This window comes from Furipterus horrens, unplaced genomic scaffold, assembly GCF_987537825.1.
Source record: "Furipterus horrens unplaced genomic scaffold, mFurHor1.1.pri manual_scaffold_10, whole genome shotgun sequence".
In the NCBI taxonomy this organism is placed as follows: Eukaryota; Metazoa; Chordata; class Mammalia; order Chiroptera; family Furipteridae; genus Furipterus; species Furipterus horrens.
In genome coordinates, this window is record NW_028327180.1 from 98,541,871 (window position 1) to 98,566,014 (window position 24,144).

At 54.1% G+C, this 24,144-nt stretch overlaps 1 long non-coding RNA gene across 1 annotated transcript in view; it reads left to right on the forward strand.

Annotated features, from left to right (window-relative positions):
* Positions 1-15,415: 15,415 nt before the first annotated feature.
* The window catches only part of LOC150001025 (uncharacterized), a 35,973-nt gene continuing 27,244 nt past the window's right edge, over positions 15,416-24,144 (forward strand). The window contains exon 1 of the long non-coding RNA XR_016513343.1: positions 15,416-15,679. This is a non-coding gene — a long non-coding RNA (uncharacterized LOC150001025). The remainder of the gene's footprint in view (positions 15,680-24,144) is intronic.

A 24,144-nucleotide genomic window follows, 5' to 3' on the forward strand; every position in this document is an offset into this window, starting at 1 on the left:
AAGTGAGGGGTGCCCGCCTCGTACCTCGTTGGTTAAAGCTTTGGAATCAGCCTGAGCACGGAGGGTAAAGAACATTGTGTGTGTGTGTGTGTGTGTCTGTGTGTGTGTGTGTCTGTGTGTGTGGTGGAATTCGGACACGCAGAAGAACGTGATAGTGCTGCAGAGCGGCTGTGCACCAGGTGCTGTGAAGGCACAAAGGAGGGAATTATTAACGCCGTCAAAGAGCAGAGAAGGCTTTCAGGGCAGGTGACGTCTGCATCAGCCCTTGGCAGACGAGAAGCAGTCGGCTGGGCAAAGGGGAGAGGAAGGCAAAGGCATGAAGTCTGGGCCGCCCTTTCCTTGTTCAAGGACCAAGTTCAAGGGGAGCAGAGGCTGGGAGCTTGGAGAACAGAGGCTGGAAAGGTGGGCTCTTGCCCAGCTCCAGCCCAAGACAGCATCTGGCCTCCTACCCCAGATCCCCAACCCCGGACACTCCTCCATGGCTGGCCTCGTCCTTCCCTCTTCCGGCCATGCCATGTGGCACGTCTGTGCTCCTGTCTGTGTGTCTGCCCCAAGAACTGGACAGGGAGACGCGCACAGGTGAACGAGGCGGGACAGAGCCAGCGAGGACGCGGGGAGGGGCTGAGCAGTCAAGGCTCATTGAGAGACCAGACCTTCGAGGGCCTACACAGCCTCCTCTGTGAGCCCTGCCAGGGTGACCTCTGATGGTCTGCAATGTCCCCGTGGCAGTGAGCCACGGGAATCTAGGGTGGAGACCGTTCTTGGCGAGGCACGCCATGGTCTGGTACATCTCAGAATTTCCCTTGGAGGAGTCCCCGGTGTGCTGTCTGTCACAAAGATGTCGACGGGGCCCCCCATCACCTCTGACTTGTTTTCCCAAAAGTGTGGCTGGATTCGCTCAGTGCCATCTGTACGGTCTCACTGGCCACCCCGCCCACCCTCTGTTTACAGGCCGTCAGACAGCTGGCTGGGGCGAGGGGGACACTGTGTGACCGCAGGACTCACCATGCTGACTGCCTGCTGTGCGGATCCTGGGGTGTTTGCCCCGCTTGCTCTCTGGTCCCAGCAGAGAGATGAACCCAGAGTAGCATCCACCATGAGCTGGCCTATGCCAACGACAACAAAGGTGATGATACCAGTTCTCAATGGAGAGACAATTGGGTGCCCAGGTACTGTCCAGACGTCTCATTTAACGTCCTTCGAGCTGATGTGTCACTTGTCTGAGGAGGAAGGGAGAGGAGTTAATATTGTGGTTTCCCATCCTATCCAGGGGCCGTTGCACCAGAATCATCCAGACGCTTTTCCAAAACACAGGCCCCAGGGGCCAACCCTGGGGGCTCCCTTACTTGGGTATGTGAGCTGGTCCTTGTGTAATGTAGAGGCAGTAGACCTGTGTGGCCCAGGGGCCAAACTTGGTATTTTGTGTGGCTTACACATGGAAAAAAACTTAAGTGCATTTCCAGTCTCTAAAAATCAGGAGAGTTCTCATTAAAACCCCAATTCCATCTCTTTGAAAATCCTCACCATATGCTACAACACTTGGCCTTTCTGATGGGGCTCACATTCTCCAGTTTTCCACACTCCCCAGCATTCCCTAGTGTCTGTCTCTTAACATCGTCAGTGGCCATGTTGTCATTGGACTAACACTCCTCTTTTTCTTTTGGTAGAACTAAAGGAAAATGAAATTATTGTCCCTTTAACTATATCAAAAGTTGAAAATTGTAAGACAGGCCAAGAAGCCTCTATGTTTATGTGTACATGTGTGTACATTTAATGAGAGAGAGAGCAGATTTCTTTATGGAAGTGTTCAATAGTCACATCAAATGTGTCAAAAAAATTTGAGCCCAGCCCATACTCACTCACGCTCCCAGCCCGACCTCCATGCACCAGCACCAGCAAAACTAGATAAGAGGCCAGGTGCCTGGATTTCTCCGGTCCTTTTAGCCATTAACCCATGCACGGGGGCACGGTGGGCAGTGTTGAATTCCTTTTAGCCTCCCTGGAAAGCGGTGCTTCTCAACTGGGGGAAATTTTGCTCCACGTCCCACGGGACATTTGATTCTTGAATTATTTTTAATTGTCACCGTTGGTGGGAAGAGTTGCCCTTGGCATCTAGGCAGAAGCCCAGGGACACTACTAAATGGACTACAGTGTGCAGGGCAGCCTCCTGCAGCAGTGGATTGTCTTACCCAAGCATTAGCGGTGTTGAGATTGAGAAACTCTTATAAATGGAAGCGGCCGACCCGTCTGGCTCAGAAAAACTTCAACATCACCCCTCCCCCACCACACACAGGTATTACTTTCCTTTTGGAGGCTGGCAGCCGCAGAAGCAGGTAGAATCTTGAAGGACGAGTCGGGTGGGAGGCGGGGAGAGGGTGTTCCCATCTGTGGGAGCCGTGAGCAGAGGCAGGCGAGGCCGGGAAGGCGCGGTCCTGCTCACGGCACGGTGAGCGGTCCGGTTGGCCGGAGTGCTGCCACGGTGTGCAGAAAGCCATGCCTGGAGAGACCGAGGCCCCGCTGTGGGGGACAGTGTCCTCAGGGCTCAGGGTGCTCCCTCCCTTCCGGGACGTGCTAGGATTGTACTGCCTGCTCTGGGGAAGTCAGGGCTGGCTGTGTGACTTGACGTCGCCTCTGAAAAGTGAGCAGAGGGCTGCGTAGTCACTGCCGGTGCAAGTGCTCAAAACCAGTGCGTTCTTAGTATGGCTCCCTCCTTCCCCTGTGGCACGATGACCCTCGACATTCAGGATGGCGGCTGCTTCACCAGCCGGGAGCCCTGAGCAACAGGAATGAGTGGAGACCCGGCCAGCCCACAGCGAATACGGACAAGACATAACCTTTGTGTCTGAAACCACTGAGATTGGAGGGCTGTTTATTACTGCAGCAGGCCCGCGGCACTCCTGCCTGGTTGCGGCAGGAATCACGGTGGGACCTGAGATGGTCGTAGACAGTGCACAGAGATGGCCTGGGATTGCGCTGCGCCCCTTGGTGACAGCCCTTCTCCCTTTCCCTCTGGCCCACTCCAAGGAGTCCCAGGGTGGTGCTAGACCATCTTTACCACCCGTTCAATACAACCGATGCGCCCTTTTTTAACAGAGAGTGGGCACAGGCTCAAGTTTCTGCATTTAGCTGAAGTTTTATAGCGTACTTTCAAAATGGAATTTAATTTTAGGGTTGCCTTCTATTCATGGCAAGGGATTATAGTTTTCCATTTATGGCGGCGATATAAAATGTTTTAAAATGGTAAGTGAAGAAAGTGAGTCAGTTTAACGACGTACATAAAGCCACTACGACACAGCTGGCACACTCGCGGCAGAAACCACATGGAGGGTTTACGAGGGACCGACATCGGGGGGCAGAGCTTGCAGTGCCTGGTAAGATCTCGGACCGGGGCGAACGGGCGCTGTCCCGGCGGGAGGCTCACCCACCACAACAAATGCGGCACTAATAACAACGCGTCCGGGCTTTCTTCTAACCAGATGAAAGCATCTGCCGCGCAGTCTAACTCCGAAGGGCCCGCGGTTTGGCCGTGCGTCCTCTACACGCCCCCATGGCTGGTGCCCAGTAGGTGCACGGCCACTGTGTGCTGGTGAGCCACCGGGGCGCAGCGCGCGGTGCCACTCCTGTACTCACTCTCCTGGGGGTGGGCGGCGGCCTCCGACGGCCTTGGCCCCACTCAGCACCTCGGCAACACTCTGGGAGCCGCAAGTCCGGCAGACTGGGCGGGTGCGAGCCAGCCCTGCACGCAGGGGTAGGGGAGAGAGGACCCAGGCTGTGGCAGTGGCTGGGCCTGCTGGCCGGCAGGCAAGGGAGAGAAACCCCAGGGGACGTGGGGACGTGCGTGGGTGGGTGAGGGGCGGGTCGGAAAGGACAGTGGAGAACAGACGTTTCTAATATGAATTTTTAAGCTGTTGGCATGCGATATGCCATGTAAATCCCCTCTTCCTGCTCTCCCATCAACATGGGCGGGGAGACGAGGACATTGCACACAGGTGGGGGACGCTTGGGCTTCCCAGAGCCATGGAACTGTGGGTAAGAGGTAATTCTACCAGGATCTCAAGGGCTGATGAGGCTGCAGCTGCCTCTGGGTTGCGCATGAGTGACCGTGACTAACACACTCGGGGTGTGACACTTAGAGGCACCTCTTACCAGCCCCCCATGAGCAGTGAGCAGAAAATCTTATTTTCCAGAAGCAGCTGTCACAGGCTGTCCACTGCTCCTGCCCTGCTGTAGTGTGACTGGACAGTCCTCTCACGTCTCCGTCCTCTCCTCTTATGTAGGTGTGGGCTTGTGATGGCTCTGACCAGCAGCACAGGGTGGACAGACCCAATGTTATTACAAAGGCTGCATCTTAAAGGGCAGTGTGGCTTTCTCCCTATTGTCTGGGACACTTGCACTCTGTGGCTCCACTCTCCCATAAAGGGGGCGACCACTCTGAAGTTTCCATGCTGAGAGAGAGCCAGGCCACATGGGGCAGCCACGTGAGGTCCTCTGGTCTGCGGGCCTCGTCTCGAGGCCTCCCAATCCAGAGCTGTGGGTGATCCCCACTGCCCAGGTGCAAGTCGGCTCAGGGCTTCCTGTCTCCCAGCTGAGGTCCCCGACATGGAGGAGCGACCCTGCGGTGCGCTGCCCGCACCCCTGATGCAGGGACAGCAGCAGCGTAAGCAAGTGGAGTTGTCAGCTGCTAAGTGAGGGGCTGTTTGTTACACAGCTAGTGCTGACTGAAGCGCAGCGGCTGACCGGGTGTCGCACCTCTGGGGCCTCAGCCCACGGCACCAGCCGGGCTGGACAGGCTTACTGAGCTCGTGAGCAGGGGGCTAAAAAACCAGCGCACGCCTTTAAAGCTCTGCCCGTGGGCAAGAGCCCTTCCTCCCTCTTCTGACTGTGTGTCTCACGAGTGGACAGAGAGCCGAGGCTTTCGTGGTGACGCGGTGCTCTGGGACCAGGAAACAGCGTCTGTCAGAGACACGTGCGTTCTCTCCTCTCCGACAAGGGACCTTTTCTGGTTTGATCGGCAGCTTTGGTGGGCGATGCAGGCCGGATATGCAGACGGGGCCCATATGGGAGACAGAGTGGACCCCTGGTCCAGCGCTGTCACAGTATGTCATTTTCCACCTAAACAGGCGGAGCCCGGCAGCTCATCGTGAGGGGCAGGCCACGGCGCACAGCGCACGAAGACGCCCTTGGCTGACTCTCCCCTGTGACTCGGTACCGCCCTTCTCCACCCAGATGCAGAGACAGGGCGAGAAATCGCCCCCGGGGATGCCCGCTTCATTGGAGTCCCGGGCCTGGGTGGAGGCAGTACGTGGGCATAGTCTGGTTTTCAACTGCTGCCGTCCACCGTGTCTCCTTTGATTTGCCCCGAAACCACTTTGCAATTGCTGGTCAAAATTATAACTTGAGGGAAGATTTCTAGGGAACCCGGAATCTGCCTGCCTGGACAGCGCGCGTGGGCACTGCCCAGCGGAGGCGGGGCCCCTGGCTGACAAGGGACCGCGTGGCCTTGTGGAGCCGGGAGTCCAGCTCCTCTCCACAGAGAACACCCCTGTGTCCGAAGAGCAAAGTCATTGCCTCCTGGGGTCCTGCTGGAGGTGCCCCTGGCCTGTGACCTAAGAGATGTTGGGGACACTTGCTGATTACAACCAGAGGGCGCACACGTGCTGTGGGGAGGGGCCCACACGGCAAGTCCTTTGTGGAAGCGGCCTGCCCGCCGGCACCTTGGACGTCAGGAGTCCGCTCTCCTGTTGGGAGGCTTGTCGGTCTGTCCCGAGTGTCTCAGAGCAGAGGACTGCGCAGCGGCTTCATTTCCTAGAACCTGGAACCCCAGTTTCCAGGTTCACAGCTAACCCCTGGGCAACCCAGGTTGGAACTGCGCAGGTCCACTCCTCCATGCATTCTTCTCAATAAATACAGTGTTTTAAGTACAGCGCTGCAAATGTGCTTTCTCTGCCTTGTGATTTTTAAAATAACATTTTCTTCAGCTTGCTTTCTTGTAAGCATGCAGCATCCGTGGGTGATCGCCTGTGCTATCGGTAACGCTTCCCATTACCCGTAGGCTAGGCTATGAGTAGTGGAGTTTTGCGGGACCCAGAAGCTATATGTGGACTGTTGACGGCTGTGAGGGCGGGCGCCCCTAGCCCCCTAGCATCGCTCAAGGGTCAGCGGTGTTTCAGGGGGACACATGGCAGCGTGTGAGCTGGTGCCCCCTGTGCGCAAGCTGCGGTGCTCCCCTTAGCTCTATTAGAGGCTGTCCCCAGGAGCGACGAGAGCCTGGGTCGACTGGGGTTCTAAACAGACTCTTGGAGTTGACAGTGATTTGAAGAGGTCACCAAGGCCACTCGCACCCAGAGGAGTAGCCCACTTCCCTGACAGCCCTGGGAGCTGTGAGCAGCCTGGTACAAGCACTTCTTCAGGGGGCGTACGGGCCCACTGAGGAACTGCCTGTCTTTGATTCGCCGTCTCTGTGTGCTTCATGGCCATGATCACGGTCACTGCTGGGTACAGTGTTCCTGGCGGCGGTCAGCACGTAACCCGCCCTCTCTCCTTAGAGCCTTATTGGGGTTGTTGCTTCCACTTGGAGGTGAAGACGAGGGGTCTTGCAAGCCCCGCCGGTTTGCCCGAAGCCCTGGAGCAGCACAAGGGGAAGCGGGCACTTCAACTCGGGGCGGCTTGAGCTTTCCACCCCGTGCCCACTTTTCTGGGGAGGTTGCCCTCTGGCAGCAGGCGGGGAGAATGCTCACTCCGCGGACAGTTAGACGCAACGTTATGTCTGACTGCGGTCTCTGCACCTTACGAGGAACAGAGAAAACTTCCAAAGTGGCCAAGGAACTTACAAAGGGACCTGGAGAAGGAAGGCCGGCTGAGAAATGCCGAGAAGCACTGGGCTTCTTTCCCGTGGAGAAGGCTGGGTATGTAATGAGCCTTCAGGTCCGTGAGCGCGTGGCTGACATGGTGGCCACCGGCTGTCCCTCATCTCCACTCCGGACGGGGGAGGAGGACGTCAGGCCTCAGCAGTGGCCTGAGGGTGTCTATACGGAAGAATTTCTTGACTCTGGAATGGGTCCATGCAGAGGGAAAAAAAAAAAAAGCACACACAAGCAGGCCTTTTTCCGAGGAGAGCAAGCAGAGACCAGCGTTGTCTCAGTGTGGGGGCTGCCTCACTCAGTGGGCTCACTGGGTTCGTGCCTCTGTGTGTCCGGGAACCCTCAGGGTCAGAGGGGAGTGCTGGGGGGTCCCTCAGGATCTTCTCTGACCGCAGCCCCAAAGGAGCCATGCCCCACTTCTAGCCCAGTAACCCTTAATGATGACAGGTCTTGCTAAGCCCCAGGGCACGGTGCTTAAATGTCAGGGCTCTGTGTCACCGGCTTTGCCCCTGGCAGTTCCCCGGTCCCTAAAACTGGGGCAAGCGCATCTCACCGGCTTCTCAATGGTGGATAGCTTGAGTAGAGTGCCTGGCACATCGTTGGCACCCAGTAAATGACAGTCCTCTGTTCCTGCTCCCCACATCTTTAGAGTTGATGTTAAGTCTAAATAGACTCCATTTTTTGACAGTGAAATTATTTGATTTTTGAGTTGCTGCATGACTCTGTTGGAGCTAGTTGAAGATTCAAGGGGCGCCATTACATCTGTGGGATAGGAATTTGGTGACAGGGTCATGTTCACTTTCTCCGTAACCCCCCAGGGGGTACAGCCCTTGGATCCTTCTGCTGTCAGCCCAGACCTTACCAGGTCAGAGTGTTTGGTTCTGGGAGAGCTCTCCTTGCCTGCCACGCCCTTCAGTCCACCGCAGTGTCTGGTCCCTTTCAGGTCTCTGGTCCTCTTCAGAGACAGAATCCAGGGAGGCTGTGCACGATCTTCGATCAGGCTCGGCTCCAACACCAGCTCCTGCCCTGACTTGCTCTGTGACCTTGGACAAGTCACTTAATCTTCTCAAGCCTCAGTTTCCTTGTCTGTAAAGTGGGAATGAAAATCTTGCAGCCCTGCTGTATAGATGGAAGCAGCTAGGGTATGAAAAAAGCCCCTGGCGCAAGGCCCTGTGTGCAGCGGCCGGTGAATACGGAGACCAGGGCGATGTTCTGGGCACTGTTTCCATCTCTCGGCCATGCCTGAACCTCTTGGGAGCATCAGACTTGGGATTCACCAGACAATCTGAGCTGGCTTATAGAGGGACCCGCTTTACTCCTCTCCCCAAACCCTGCCTCGGCTCTCCCTGGAGGGACTTCCTCCCTTTCAGCAGAAGAGTCAGGGAGGGAGCTTCGGCAACCTCCTCCTTTGTCTTCATTTCTTCGGAGCAGCTAGTCTGATTGGCCAGCCAGGGCTGGCGCCCCGAGCTGGGTCATTGCTGTCTTACTGCGCAGGGGTGTGGCTTGGCCTGAGCCAGAGATTTGTCACAGAAGGTGCCTTCAGATGTCCACACCCCCTGACACATGAACTTCCAAGGAGGCCAGGTTTTGGGGGGCGATCAGATGCTTGCTTAGCCATTAAGTAAGCCAGGGTTTCTCACCTTCGGCGCTATGGACGTTTTGGGTGAAAGAATTCTGGCTTGCATACCTGCGGATGTTTAGTAGCATCCCTGGCCTGTACTCCTTAGGTGCGGGGAGCACCCCACCTCAGCTGTGACAGCCCCAAATGTCCCCAGGCATTGCCAGGCATCCCCTGGGTGAGGGGCGGGGGGCAAAATTGTCCCATGGTTGAGAACTGCAGAATTAAGCTGAGGCTTTGATCCACTTCTAGCTAGTGAGCCTCAATCAGAACTTGAAAGAGAGAGGGGGGAACTTCATGCCCCCAACCCCTGAATGGTGGCCAGTCAGAGGTGTTCACCTTTAGAGCAAACAGAGCAAGAAACAGAGAGTGAAAGGGAGAGATGGCAAAAACAGAAACTGAGGCAGAAGCGAGCAGCGAGAGGTCCTCTTTGAGTTCCCGAGGGCACTGGGCGGGTCGGGGCAGCGCCCGCCTGGTGGGGCTGGGAGGGCGGCCGGCGCCGGGGTAACCGTGCTCTGGAGGAGCGGGGCTACGGTAAACATTAGCGGCCACGCCCACAGCAGCCACGGAGGCCGCCCTGGTGGGGAAGGACACACGGCCCCTTGTACAGAAACCACATCGTTTCCCTCCCTCTGCCTCCCGACCCAGCCAGTCTCTGCACCCTGCCCTGGCTGGTCCTCCTCTGCCCAGACCCTCGCCCCAGGTCACCCGTCGCTGCCAGGTACTCAGCGCCGGTGCCGGAACGCAGGCGCACGGAGACGGGGTGGGGACCCAAAGGAAACACTCCCCAGCACCGGGCCATTGAAAATAATCACGGCCTTCTCAAAGGCTGGCTTTGCTCGGTGCCAAGGCAAGAACGGCCTGTCTTGCCACCTTTCAGTTCTTGCTAAAAAGCAGAAGGCATGTCAGGGCTGGGCCGGGCCGCAGGACAGAGAGCGCTTTCTTCGCAGCCCTGGATGAAACTCAGCGCTTTCATGAAAGCTCTTATTAGCCCCAGCTGGTGTCCCACTTTCCTGGGCTGGAAGGAAAACTGGCCTTGGCCATCCTTTCCCAGGCTAGTTTCAAAAGCATGATTACCGTCATCATAATTGATTACTATTTATTTCGGTCATTAATAGTCATGCACCCCCTTGTTACATGTGGATGAAATGGCTGGAGAATATTTATGGCACGTGGCAGCTTTGTTTGTTTTTCTTTCATTCCACACGGCCCCCAAGTCCCTTTCAGGGTAACCCCTTGATTTAGTGACACCCAGAGAGTCTGTCTCTGGCTTTCACGTTCAAACTACTAAGTTATGGTGACAGATGAGAGTTGGCGTGAAGAGCTGGGGGTTCAAAAAAGATACGGAGAACGTGCTTTCAGGGGTAGTACTATTAAAGGGGTACACCCTCGAAACTTGTGTTGCAGCGGGGAGGCAAGGGGAGGGAGGGAGGGAGCTAAGCTGAACATGCATGAGGTTTTTGTATCTCCTCTCTGGACCCCCGAAAGAGGCAGTTACCAAGCATCTGGGGGCTGTTAATCTGGGAAGGAAATTCATATTTTCTGTCAAGACAGAGAGCTTGGGAGCTGCCTGCATGTGACTGCACAGGGATCATAATGTTTCCCAAATATTCAAAATATGAATATAGCTCCCACTTTGCCCAGAATCTTAAGACCTCTTGGATGAAGCCAGCCCACGGTGGGAGGGACTGAGTCAGTGCTCGGCAGGAAGCCCATGTCCGAGATGGATGGAGCGTCCTGGCGGCAGAGCCCGCGTCCAGTTATCCCCCAACCCTGGAGGGGGGCGCCCCGGGAGAGCTGGACCGCTGTGCCCACCACAGGACCACTGTGTGGTGGTGGGGGCCCTGGGGAGGTGCAGCGTGTGGCTCGCACAACTGTACACGGCGACGCCCCCCCGTCCCCCCGCAATCTGGCCGCAGCCTGCTCTTTCTTGGAGAAGCTCCAATACCCTGTTATTAAACTCCCCCTTTTTGGCCAAATCCAGTTGGAATGGGATTTATGTCACTTAAATGAGACCTAAATAATATGACAATCGTTATTTACGACCACGGAGGGAAAAAAGATGTAATCTTTCCCTTTCCCCCCCAGCCCTCCCCCGCAGCCAGCTTATTCCGGATAGCGCTGGGGAGGACCTTTCTTTGCTGTTACCTCTCATTTCCTAGACATTGAGGGATCAGGGCAGCCCGGTGGGGGAGGAGAGGAGAACCACGTTGGCGCCCCAACACCAGCCGCAGTCCTGGGGTGCCAGGCCTTGCGGAGCTGTGGGGCTGTCCAGAAGACGAGTGAATGCAAACAATTTCCTGTAGGCCTCTGGGCCGGCTGCGTGGGAACAGCTGCAGAGCTCCCTCATGGGCGTCAGTGTGAAGGCAGACTCAACATTTTCCCAGGGAGTGGGGCCCAGGGAAGGCGCTGCTCGGGCCAGATGGGGTGGGGGGGCTGTGGAGAGAGAAGCAAACTGCCTCCAGACCCGGGGAGGAAAACGAGGAAGGTTCTCGAAGGCGTTTGGAAGCCATAGCTCCTGCATTCCACCCCGCCCAGGGCTGTCTGAGTCTCCCCAGTAGAATAGAAGACATTTCCTTTCAGGAATGGACCATCGTTACAGGATTTTTTTAAAGGGTGGGGGTGGAGGGACCCGTGCAGAGCCCTGCGTGAGAAGTCAGAGGGAAGAGAGCGCAGACCACCCCGAGGAATGCAGATCCGTGCTCTACAGAGAGACGCGGGTGGCACAGGGGCCCAGCGTGCGTTTTTAGATCGGCCTGTTCTGGCTTCACGTCTCGGCTCTGTGGGACCCAGCGAAGCCATTTCGGTTCTGGAAGCCTCAGTTTCCTCCCCGGACAGCGGGATAGTCGTAGCCGAGGGCATGTGAATAGAGCGCCAGACACAAGGGATAACTTCGGTAGGAAGCGCGAGGCAGCCAGGGGAACGGTGCGGCGCCGGAAGGCGGATTATTGGGTTTCGTTTTGTCATTACTGGTCCTGTTTTTGAGGTGGTGCTAGGTTCTCATCTGCGTCTCTAACACAATTCCGTCCTCCGCTCTCCTCGCCACGCCCCATGACTTCAGGAACATGCGACACTGTCCGCTGGGTAGCAGAGGAGCTCAGGCCCAAGGGCCCTGCAGGACCCCCGCCACCGATGTCTGAAGTGCCCCCCTCACCCCGCCCTGCCCGCCTGTCGCTTGCCTCTTCGCTTTTGAGTTCGGTGTTCCTCGTTGTTTTTACCTTTTTCTCGCCGCCCCTTGGGTATCTACTGCTGCCTAACAAATTATAGCAGAATTCAGTGGCTTCAGACAAGAAGCACAGACAGCGCTGCTCCCTCTGCTAGTCAGGAGCCGTGGGTGCTTCTCATTCAGAGTCTCCTAAGGCTGCAGGCACATGTCAGCCCGTTTCAGGCTCCCGAAGGCTTACCTGGGGCTTCCAGAACCGCGCCCACGGCGGTCCCCTCCCACGGCTGTCGGCGGGAGGCCTCGGTCTTCCTGCGCCAGCCTCTCACCGGTGGCCTGAGTGGCCTTGTACAAGGCGTGGCAGCCGGCTGCTCCAACAGCCAGTGATGGGAGCGGGAGCAGGCAGGAGGTCGCAGGGCCTTTTATGACCGAGTCTCCAAGGTCACACGGTCACCCCCACTTTATTCTTTTTGTTAGAAGTGAGTTCCTGAATCCACCCATATTCAGAGAAGAGAGAAATATCGAATCTGTGCACATTGTAACACACTACACGCCCCCCCCCAATACCCCCACCCCCACCCCATCTTGATTAGTCAGCCTTCCCACCAGGTCCTCAGTTTCAGGATTTTAAGGTTTATTTTCCTAGGAACCTGCAGTCTAGACCTCGATGTCTATGGCGGCCCCTAAGGATAGCAGGCTATTTCAGGCTATTCTTGGAATCTGTGAATGTTACCTTATGTGGTAAATTGTTTTTGCTGATGTGGTTACATGACGGATTTTGAAACGAGACTTTCCTGGATTTTGGGGACGGGCTGAGGGAGGAGGCATACATACAGGACAGAGATGATGTGAGGACAGAGACTGAGTGCTGTGGCCACAGGCCAAAGAGTGCTGGCTGCCACCAGAAGCTGGAAGAGGCAAGAAACGATGTTCCCCTGGGGCCTCGAGTGCGAGAGGGTGGCCCAGCTGGCACCGTGGTTCCAGCCCAGTGACACAGATTTCAGACTTCTGGCCTCCAGGACTGTGAGAAAACAAACTTCTGTTATTTTAAGCCACTGCAGTCGGTCGGTTATTTTGTTACAGCGGCTACAGGAAACTAGTACACACAGTTTTCCCTCTTGCAGCTTTAATATGCATCTTCTACTCAGTGTTGGCCACCATGCTAGGTCTAGGGGAAACAGTGGCTTTAAAAAGCCCTCCCAAAACCCTACTTCTAAATGCAGGTGACTGTCACACACATGCAACACCCACATCTCTGTCCTGTACCCCAGAATTTTATCTGTGAAGTATCTTCCCCTTGACCCCCATGGCCTCTAAGTAACTGGAACTAAACTTGCCTGTCTAAACTGTTTTCCCTCTGCCCTGAATTGTGACAGTCTAAAAGACCTCCAGACATTGTCAAATGTCCCCCGGAGTGGGGGTGGGGCGAAATTGCTCTAGGATGTGACCCACTGTGTTCAGCTGACTCCAGCGTTTTGTCACGAAGTATGTTAATTATAAAGTACATTATGGCGTAGTGTGCAAGGCACCAGGCTGTGGATGACCGGCCCGCTCTGTACCTTTCTCTCAATTTCGGTTTTTTCTAGTTGAGGTCATAGTTCAACCAGTTCTACAGGGTTGGTTAAGACAAACAGCATTGCTCTCCCCCCATGGGCCCTTACCCAGGGACAGTGTTTTCAGCCCCTTTAATATTTGCTCTGTATCTCCATATATACCCAAATCGATAACTCGGGCTTTTTCAGCTTGGGGCCTTATCCCTTCGCTTACCCATTAACTGCGCGAGATAAGGGCTTTCCCAACTCTCCTCCCACCACTCCTGTCCCTGCTTATCTCCCCTGCTTCATATATTTATATTGTAATTTTGGCTTGATAAGAACTCATGATTTCTTACATATGTAAGAGCTGAGGTTATGAACCGATCTTCTGTTTTTCCTGGAATTAACCATGACATTTTTGTTGGCGCTGTGGCTTCTTTGCTTAGTTTTCTATGTATCGTTAATCTCAACTTCACCTTCCCGCCACCATCTCTGAGCCCTCTGCCTCAGCACACACCTGTCAGCCTGGGCTCGTCCTTCACCATGAGCTAGAGTAGCTGCTCCGCTCATGTTCCTGCGTGTCGCGCCAGGTTCAACACGGTCCCCCCAAACTCATGTCCTTCCAGAGCCTCAGAATGTGACGTTATTTGGAAATCGGCTCATGGTAGATGGAATTAGTTAAGATGAGGTCACAGCATCATTTACAAAGTTTCCAACTTCTGTTTTCACGTTTTTACTTTTCAAGAACTAGTTTCTGTTCCGTAAGTGTTCTTTTTTAAACTAGCTTTGTGTTCTTGTTTCATGGATGCAGTGTCTTCTCTTCTCTCGCGAAGGTTCTCAGTGACAGTTTTTAGAAGTTTTCTCCTGGCGTTAGCTTCCGTTTCCTCCCAGTTGCTTTGGTTTGTTTGTTTGGTTCTTGACGTCCTTATAGAGGCTCTGAGGGTATCTGATGGGTGGAACTTCCTGACTGTGAGTTTTATTGTGGGGAGCTGTGCCAGATTTTGAGGGGGGGCCCATCTCAATATCTTAAGGCCTATTCACCTGAGTCTGCCACTCCCAGCAGAGAAGATTCTCCCGGCCTCCTATCTGGAGGGCAAAGGCCTGCTGCCAGCACTCCGGATCTCAGCAGGGGAAGAGGGACGGAAAACACATCCACAGGCAGTGAGATAGGGCTGAATTCTGGGCATATTTGAAGGCAAAGCTAAAAGGATTTGCAGGTGAGTTGGGTATGAGGTGTGCAGGAAAGAGAGGCGTCCAGGACGACTCCAAAATGTTTATGACTGCATCCCCTAGAAGGACAAAGTTGCCAGGCGTTGGGATGGGCCAGACCGTGGAAGAGCAGGTTTGGGTGGGAGGATCAATTTTGGTTTATGCCGGTTTGAGCTGCGTGCTTGCTGCCCAGTTGGCTCTGCTGGGTAGGCGGGCGGCTAGAGGTGTGGAGCTGCCTGCAACACCCAGTGCGTCTGGAGCTCTTCCAGTGCGCAGGCACGGTCCGCGCACCTCCCCTGTCCGCGCGCCTCCCCCACGCCTCCCCCGTCTGTGCGCCTCTCTTATAGGAGCCCCGTCCCGTCCGCGCGCCTCCCCCGCGCCTCCCCAGTCTGTGCGCCTCTCCCATCGGAACCCCGTCCCATCCGCGTGCCTCCCCCGTCCGCGCGCCTCCCCCGCGCCTCCCCAGTCTGTGCGCCTCTCCCATCGGAACCCTGTCCCGTTTGCACGCCTCCCCAGTCTGTGCGTCTCTCCCATCGGAACCCCATCCCTTTTGCGCGCCTCCCCAGTCTGTGCGCCTCTCCCATCGGAACCCCGTCCCATCCGCGTGCCTCCCCCGTCCGCGCGCCTCCCCCGCGCCTCCCCAGTCTGTGCGCCTCTCCCATCGGAACCCTGTCCCGTTCACGCGCCTCCCCCACGCCTCCCCAGTCTGTGCGCCTCTCCCATCGGAACCCCATCCCGTTTGCGCGCCTCCCCAGTCTGTGCGCCTCTCCCATCGGAACCCCGTCCCATCCGCGTGCCTCCCCCGTCCGCGCGCCTCCCCCGCGCCTCCCCTGTCCGCGCGCCTCCCCAGTCTGTGTGCCTCTCCCATCAGAACCCCGTCCCGTCCGCGCGCCTCCCCTGTCCGCGCGCCCCTGCTCCCTGTCTGCGCCCCGCCCCCGCCCCCGTCCACGCGCCGCCCCCTGTCCGCGCACCGCCCCCCATATGCGCGCCGCCCCCGTCTGCGTGCCTTATACAAAGCAGCCCAGCCCTTCTCCGCTGCAGCAGACGAGGCTTAGCCTCCTTCTGCACGGACGGGAAAGCGGAGGCCTAGAAAGTTCGGTAACTTGCTTGCTGCCGGAGCGTGAATCAATGTTGGAGCTGGGTCCGCGTCCGAGTCGTGTGGCCCCAGAGCCTGCCCTGTACCTAATGCGCATCTCCGGGCTGCTGGGACAGCAGGAACCGGGGGCCCTACGCGGGAGACCGAAGTGCCCAGCTCTCAGGCTTTGGGCAGAGCGGGAAGCGGATTCATGCAGCTCAGGTGAGACTTGTGGGGACGACGGATCTGGGCTCCTCCACTCTCTGTCCCTTATTACCCTGAGGAACGTATTTGCCGCTCCCAGTCTCAGCCTTCTGTGTAAGACGGACGTAATAGGGGTACCCACTTCACAGGGTTGTTGTGAGGACGGAATGTAGCAATGCGTGTCAAGTGCCCAATAAATGCCATTGGTTATTATCATTCTTGTTATTAATGGGCAAAGGCTGCGATGTCTCTGATCAGATTCCCACCCATCCTGAATCTCTCGAAAGGTGTTGTGTTGGGCGGTGGGGGGTGGATAGGAGCTTGGGTTTTCATGCGATAGTAGAGTTTATCGAATCCTTGGGAACGGCTCTCTCTCTCTGAAGGCAGGTATGGTTCAGGGCATTCCCCACACCCCACGATGTTAGGGAGACCTTGTGGCCAATAAAACCACGGTTCTTTTGGCCCAGTGGTGTCTCTCTCAACTTCCGTTGTCTAGGACCCAGAGATCAGGGCTACAGGAGCGAAGGGTGCTCCAGGCTGGAGAGCGCGCTCACAAGGAAGCCTCCTGCTTCCCAAGGCCACCCTGACCTCCCCCTTGAGGGTTGCTGGGAAGCAGCTGTCATTGGCTCGTCTCGCCACACAGCATGCCAGCAGCCCTGGAATGTTTCCTTCGTCCAGGCCAGGCAGCCTGGGACTTATAGGAATGAAGAGTTACCTTCAGTTCTTGGGCCCAGCAGGATCCCAGATGCGTTCAGAACAAAACTAAAGACTCTCTCAGTTCAGAGGGACACTTTAAAAAGCAACCAATAATTACAGTTTGGGAGCCATGAGGTGGCCTAAAGAGACCGAGGCCTGTTCGTATGAGACCTAAGAAAGAATTCTGTTTACCAAGTTTTTCGTTGATGCTCCACGTCCTTCCAAAAAGAATCTGGGTGGGTGACTAGGGAGAACAGACAACAGCCCCAGCTTGGAGACTTGGTCCCTGGGAAGACGCCTCAGATGGGCCCGCTAATGGGAATTATTCTGCCAAGAGGAAAACCAGATAGATCGCAAATAAATCCCGGAACCAAATCAATCACACGGAGCGAGCAGCTGCATGTATGCATAACACATACCGGAAAGAGAGGCCATTCCAAATGCTGCTTTTACAGCGTCCTCAAGGAATGGAATTTTTCCTCAAACGTTGCCATATTTAACTTACTGAGTCCCCTCTGTTCTGTGCACTGACATTCTGCCCTTAGAATTCTTAATGCAGATCTCCCAGGGAAGTGACAGGTATAAATGTGTTGTTTTATCAGGTGGCTCCCATGGCAGCGGCTGGTCTAGGCTTAATGTTAGTTCGGGGCAGAAGACGCCTGGTATCGCCAGGGGGAAAGGCAGGCTGGGCCGGGGCACGGGAGGCGGGGGGCTGGGTCCCCAGGGGTCCCGGGAAACGAACGTTTGTCGACATCTGTTTTCTGTTTAGTCCTTTTATATGTTATTGCCACAGCAACCCTGTGAGATTAGCGTTATTCTTTCTAAGTTTACTGAGGAGGAGGCTGGGGGTCAGAGAGGAGCAGCGATGGGCCTAAGCCAGACTGCTGGACTGTTAGCGGGGTCCTGGCTTCTTCACAGTGCGACCCAGCGCCGAGCGGTCCTCTGTCACAGAAGGGTTGACTCCTTAGCTCCCCGAAATCTAGGCCTGGGAGAGCTTTGGGGATTCTCTTTGTTCAGCCTCCTCCTTGGAGAGGCAGGGACGCAGAAGTGCAGAGGCCCAAGGCGTTTTGAGCACGGGGTGATAGCATCACCGTACCCTGAAACTGGGCTCAAAAGCCCAGGGTCCTGCTGCTTGCTAATGACCACAAACTGGGACAGCTGGACAGCCGCCGTGGCGCGACCCGACACCACAGAGCTCCTTACCATTCCCAGCCCGCAACCGTTTTCAAAAATGGAAAATTTCAGCAGCCACGCCTGCTGGGAAGTGGGGTCTGTTTTGCACTGGAAGCCACTTTGTTTACCATACCTGACTGTGGGCCGCCTCAGGGAAGATTCCGGAGGCTCTGGAGACACGCAGGTCAAATCCTGTTGCGGCCAGCGCTCAGCGGGTTCTCTGTGCTTCCTCGTGTCAGGTATTTCCAGGCAGAGGCCGCCTGGGTTTGGGAAATATTTTTGACATAGTCTGCTTTTTGTTGTTTATGGGCTTGGAGTTTTTAGGTAAATACCAGTGTGGATTCCACTGCAAACACAGACTTCCCTGTGTCGTTTGCAAGTAAATTAAAATTAACATCGCCTTTACTAGTGTTCTGCTGAGAAACGTTGCCACATTTAGGCGGCTGCGGGTATTGAAGATCAACTCGTTTAATAGCCGTTATGCCGTATTAAATAGAGTTAAACCAAAGCACGTACCCAGTTCTCATGGGGGTAGGGGGCAAAAGCAGCAAAAAAATATAGGTGTTCAGAGCTGTGTAACCAGTGGGCACCTAACAGTAGTTGAGAGCTGTTCTGTTTTGAGTGTCTTCCCTGTGCTGGGCGTTGTTTTCCCTACAAGTTATCACTGAATGGGACTTGGTCAGACTGCTCGGGTTTACCATTTACTAGCTGTGTGACCTAGGGCAATATACTTACCATCTCTGTGCCTCCACTTTCCTCATCTGTGAAATGGGGATAATAGCGGGCCCAGCCTCATGGCCCGGTGGTGACAGTGAAGGGAGACGAGCCTCTTGAAACATTTAGCACAGGAGTCGGCCTCTAGTTAGCACTCAGTACCCAGCAGCAGCTCTTAGCTGGGGCTTCCGCGGGTGCGCCCCCAGGTCTCTCTTACCTGTCTGTGAATGTGGGCCACAGGCTCGCAGAGGGTTAACGCTGCCCAGAGCCTTGCGGTGAGTTTGCAGAGGAGCTCTGCAGAGGGGCTTAAATTCAGACCTTTCTCGCTGGGAAACTAAACCTAAGGAAGAAGCAGGCAGGCATGACTTCAGGTGGTAGGAGGAGGTGAGGTGGCATTAGGCAGCAGGGCCATCTGTGTGTCCTTTCTCCTGGGGTTGGAGTGGGACTTCTGTTTCCCAAAGGTAATGAGAAACAACATTATCGTTACCGTAAAATTGTTGGCCCGAGAGGAATTCCATTTCAGGACACAACCGCTTCTGTGGTTAGGAAAACACCTTCATGTTCCCGTTTGATCTGAAATGTGAGGCCCCCCAGGCAGAGCGGGTGACGCTGGTCCTCCCCCTGCCAGACCCGATGGCTCCTTCTTCTTCTAGGACACACTTTGTAAAATTTCCTTTACCATCCTGACGTGACATGAAATGTATCCAAACATGTAGTTTCCTCCCCTCGTTAATGCAACAGCCTTGTTGTAATAGAAAAGTGAAATAAAGAAATTTATGATAAAAATCCTATGCGCCAATGCCTGGGCACTTGGCCGTGGCCGCACTGGGGGATATATTTCAAGTGATCAGATACATACTCCAAGCTATCGTGAATGAGTTTGGACTTAAAAGAAGTAAGACAATAATCAGTTGAAGATTGTTGAAACTTCTTTTATAGTTAATGGTTTGAAATGAGTCAACTAAGCATGTATGTCTGTTTACAACATAGAATCACCTAGAAATGTGGACAGACACAGGTGTGTTCTGGGGGTTAGCTTTGCTGTCACTGACATGGTTTTTCTGAAATGATGACTCAAATCTTGGTAAAGTTCCAAATAAAACAAAGTACAATCTTCTCTAAATTTACACAGGAGTTACATTCTGGGAAATTTGGTGTATATTAAACTGTGCAAAAAAAAAAAACAAACCAACTTTGTGTTTATGTGTAAAGCTTAGCTAGGCTGTAGGTCAGGTCATTAGAAACAGGTTTTTCACCTACATAGATGTCTGATGGATCGTTCAGAAGGCGTGTGGGATTATAAATCAAAATGCGAAAGGAAAGACTATAAATCTTCTAGAAGGAAACAAAGGGGTAGGCAAAGATTACTTAGGACCACACTATTAACCTTAAAGTTGATAAATTTTACTATCATACATCTGACCTATCGAGCGTTGCTTGCTAGGCACGCTTTTACGCACCTGATGTGTGCTGGTTCTTTGCATACGTGGCCTGGCTTGGTCAGGGGCTGCCTTGGCGCGCGTAGCGGCGGTTTCGGAGAGTGGGCAGCAGGTCAGCCATCACCTGGGAACTCACTAAAGCGTCCGCAGCCTCAGACCCAGCCCAGACCCAACGCATCAGGGACTGGGTTTGCGGCCCAGCCATCTGTGTGCCCTCATGACCTTCAGGTGACTTTGTCGTGCACCGAGGTTTCCTTGGCCTCTTTCCCCTGTTGGCTCAGCAGTCCTTTGTAACGATTAATAATAATAACCGCTGATGCTTACTTGGCCCTTGCTGTGTGTCGGGTGCCGGCTAAGGGCTTTCACACAGGTCCTCTCCCTTATTTCCAAAGCACCCTGAGAGGCTATTAACATCCCCGTTTTACAAACAAGGAAACTATGGCGCAGAAAAAATAAGGGGCTCTACCTCTCTGTCTCCACACGCGTGCATGGCAACATATGGTATAATTCTTTTAAAGAATCGATTCCCAGAAAACCTTGTAACCTCAAGGGTTTTTCTTAAATGTGACCAGGAATGTGACTGCTGAGAACCTGCCGCCAGTCCTCGGGGAATGTGACTAATCTAGGCTTCTCTGTAGGTCGGTGTCAAAGCCGACACAGCAGGTGACAGGCAGTGCTGCGTCTCCAGGGTGGGACAGGAGGGTGGGGACTGTGGTGCGCTGGGGGGCACACCCAGCTCAAAGGGGCAGCTGTCCCATGGCTCCAGAGAGGCATTGCCGTGTGGGAGCGGGGGCTCCTTTTCCCCCATTTTATAAGCGAAGACGGAAACCTGGGTTTCTGTGAAATCTCTCAGTTTTAAAATATGGACCCCGATTCAGTTTTTCAGACAGCACGAAGGCTGAGCGGAGGACACTGGGCGCCTCCTCTGGGAAGCCCACCTCTGCGGAGTGGAGTAGGTGGCCGGTGTGGGTTGATTTCATTGTGATTCCTCAGGTCCCGTCTCCAGGACTTAATGATTGGACTTTATGCCTTTTCCGTATCGCCCTCAAGCTGAGAGAGCGCTGTGCAGGGGGATGAGAAAGAAAGGAGAAGCCATCAGGCGGTTGGGTTGGATTCCAGGGAGCCCAGCCCACTCGGGTCTGCGGACCAGCCGCGCCAACCGGGGGCTGTGGGCGCCCCCTGGCGGACAGAGGGGCGCTGCCGAGAGCCCTGGGCGGGCTGGGGGCCCCTGGGGCAGGGGTTCGGGGCAGCGGTTGGGGCCAGGGAGCTGGAAAATGACCTGGGGGGGAACCCCAGGGTCAAAATGACCTGGCCGGGGCACCAGGGACCCGTGAAGGCAGCGGCTCTCTGCCCTTGGAGAGCTACTTGAAATAGTTACAATTTCAATAATAACAATCATATCTATAATAAACAGAATGAAAATAAAGATAATAATTAATATTTAACAGCGTATGATTTAGAGTTCACCAGAGGTTTCATTTTAAATGTCTATTTAATCATTAAAAAAAACCACTTAACACTCTAGTAACATATATATATTCTCATTAGCAATATTTAAGCAATATGAAAGAATATACGAACATTTTTAAGGCCTTTCAGATAACTTTTATCTTGAAATAATTTCACTTACTGAAAAGTTGCAAGAATAGCACAGAGTTTCCATATACTTTTTATCCAATTTATCAGTTATTATTTTTCCATATCTGCTTTATTGTTTGCTTCCTTTTGACATATGTATTATTATTTTAAAAATCTGTTCATGTCTGATGTGTCACTGGGAGGAGTTTATTAGACGCCTGCAGGCTGCTTCCTGGCGGTTCAGTCGATAAGTGACAATGCTGGGTGTACAACGTGCCCCCAACCTTACACTCACCAGTGTCCCTTTGACCGTCCTGATTACTACTATTAAAGCTTGTGTTCGTATGAGCAGCGGGGCTGTGGGACAGTACTCGCAGCATATGTAACTGACGAGGGACGAATATCCCATAATATTAGAGCGCCTACAAAGATGAACATCCCACTGGGTCAAGTGACCTAAGAATATGAACATAAAGTTCACAGGATAAAAATACAAATGGCTCATAAATGTACAAAAAGATGCTTGTGCTCCCTGGTAAAGGGGAAATGCAGACTAAAACCACAGTAAAGGACGTTGTAGTGCCTGTTAAATTTGCAGAGAATAAAATAGATACATGCACACAAACCCCACCCTGCAGCCTCAGTGGACTGTGTGCCAGTCCCAGAACCACATCCCTGTACTTCTGCACGCCGCTCTTTCTTCCCAGCATGCCTTTGGCAGCAGCAAGGGGGGTAAGCATGTTCATACATGATCGCTTGGTATGACGGGGGTGACACGTGGCAATGCTTGTGGAAATGTGACCTGTGCATATTCCACTTCAGGCCATTACCCTGCAGCGCCCCAGCCACGACTGCACAAGGTTCCCCACTGCCACATCATTTGTACTAGTGGAAACCTAGACACAGCTAAATGTCCATAAACACAGGAGTGGTTAAACACACTGTGGCCTGTCCTGTGATGCCCTGGTCAGAAGTAAGCGTGAGAGAAGAATGATTGACCGTTTGTGCTCTGATGACAGGTGGCCTAGGTTCAAATCTCAGTTTTGCTACTTATTTGCTGTGCGACCTCAGTAAGTCACTTAACCCCTCTGTGCTATGCTTTCTTCCTCTGTAAATGTAGGATAACGATAGCCCCTGCCTCACAGGGTCATTGTGAAGATAAAATGAAATTAGTATCATGCATATCGTAGAATGATCCTCAAAATTTATTACATGAAAAAATGCAGTTTCTAAAGCTATACACAGATATATACACCTACATCCTGTGAGGACATTTGTGTAAAGAACTTTGACAGTGAACCCCAGTCGTTTGTGTGTGAATGGTCACAGTCATGGAAAAGGTTCTGGGAAGATCTGCAGTAAATCCACAACCCTTGTGACTGCAGGGAGGCAGGAGGGATGGGGCCGTTAGGAGGACCTTCACGTTGAGCTCTGAGGAGTGTCACTGTTTCATTTGTGCAGTTAAAACAAACAAGCAAACAAGGACCCACTCCAAGAGAAATATCTCCCTGTTTGTGAGGCCCTGCCTTCCTAACCTGGTGTATCCGCCTCTGATTCCATCTTGGCTGTTGTCAGGAGGATTTAGGTGGAAAAAGGAAGCCATTTCCCTCTAACCCCTGGCATGAGCATTAATGCTCATTTGGGGACTGATCTCGCTCCACGATCCTGTGGGTGAGCCACCACGGCGTGCGGTGTGGACGGAAGTCTTGTCGTGCATGGTTGGCTCCCCAGGCTGGCTCCTCCTGCCTGCTTATGGTGCGCCCTCTGGTGGCGGTGACGCAGGGTGCTGAGGGCCCGGCACGCGTGGGGAAAAGCAGAAAGCTCTGCGGCTTCTCGAGGGGACTCGGCCCTGGAACCTGGGGTTTGACTCTGGGTCCCGTGCTGGTGGTCTCGCCAATCTCTGTCCTGTGTTGTTTTTAAGTTGCCCCTATCCAGGGTTATCAGTCTTAGCAGCTGATTTTAGTTCAAACGGATACTTTCTTAGTTTGAATATGCTGCATGAGCGCATGGAATATACTCATCCTAAAAAATTATTCTGTTTATCTGCAATGCACATTCCTGTGTTTGATGTGGGGTGCCCGTGGGAAGGGTTCCCATGATCATGGGGGCAGCGAGGAAGGAGGGAGGGAGGCGGGGAGGAAGAGGAAGCGGGGCAGGAGGAGTGAGTGCCTGATGGAAAGAGGGCAGGGTTCAGCTGCATCTTTTGCTTTGGGAGGCCCTAAGCAACATCAGTTTTCTGTGCAGCTGGGGACATGCTCAACCCTGCCTGCACCAAAACCTTCTGGAAGTTCTAAAAACCCAATGCCTGGCCCTGCCACCAGAGACTCCGATGCCATTGCTTTGAAGGAGGGGTAGGCTTGGCATGTTTTTAAAGCCCCCCAGACAATTCAGTTTGCTGTCAAGGCTGAGAATTGTTGCTCACGAGCTGGTCCTGCATAGGGGAGGGGTGTGTGTGTGTGTGTGTGTGCTCGCGCACGCGCTTGCAGGCACATACATATGGGTCCCAGATGCTTCCACTTTGCATGCCCCCAGGTTCACCGGTCTGGGGCCCTCCTTCCTGAGAGCTGGTGTCTGTATATTAATGGGAAAGCCTGGGGCCCTTTCCCAAATGTTCCCAGACTCCCACCTGCACCCCTCCTTAGGGTAACACTTGAGCGGTCACTTCCTGCCTCTGGCTTCCTGTCCACACTGAGCACTCCACCTCATTCCTGACTCCTCCTGGGACTGTCTCTTGCTTTCTGTCCATGTCAGCTTAGTGCTGGTTTCCACTGACCAGCAGTTCACAGCTGTCAAGTGGAGCAGATGTTTCCTGAAGGTCTGCAGTTAATGGAGGGTGTCATCCCCAAAGTAAATTACTCTGCCCTGAAGGTCCGGCCTGACTCC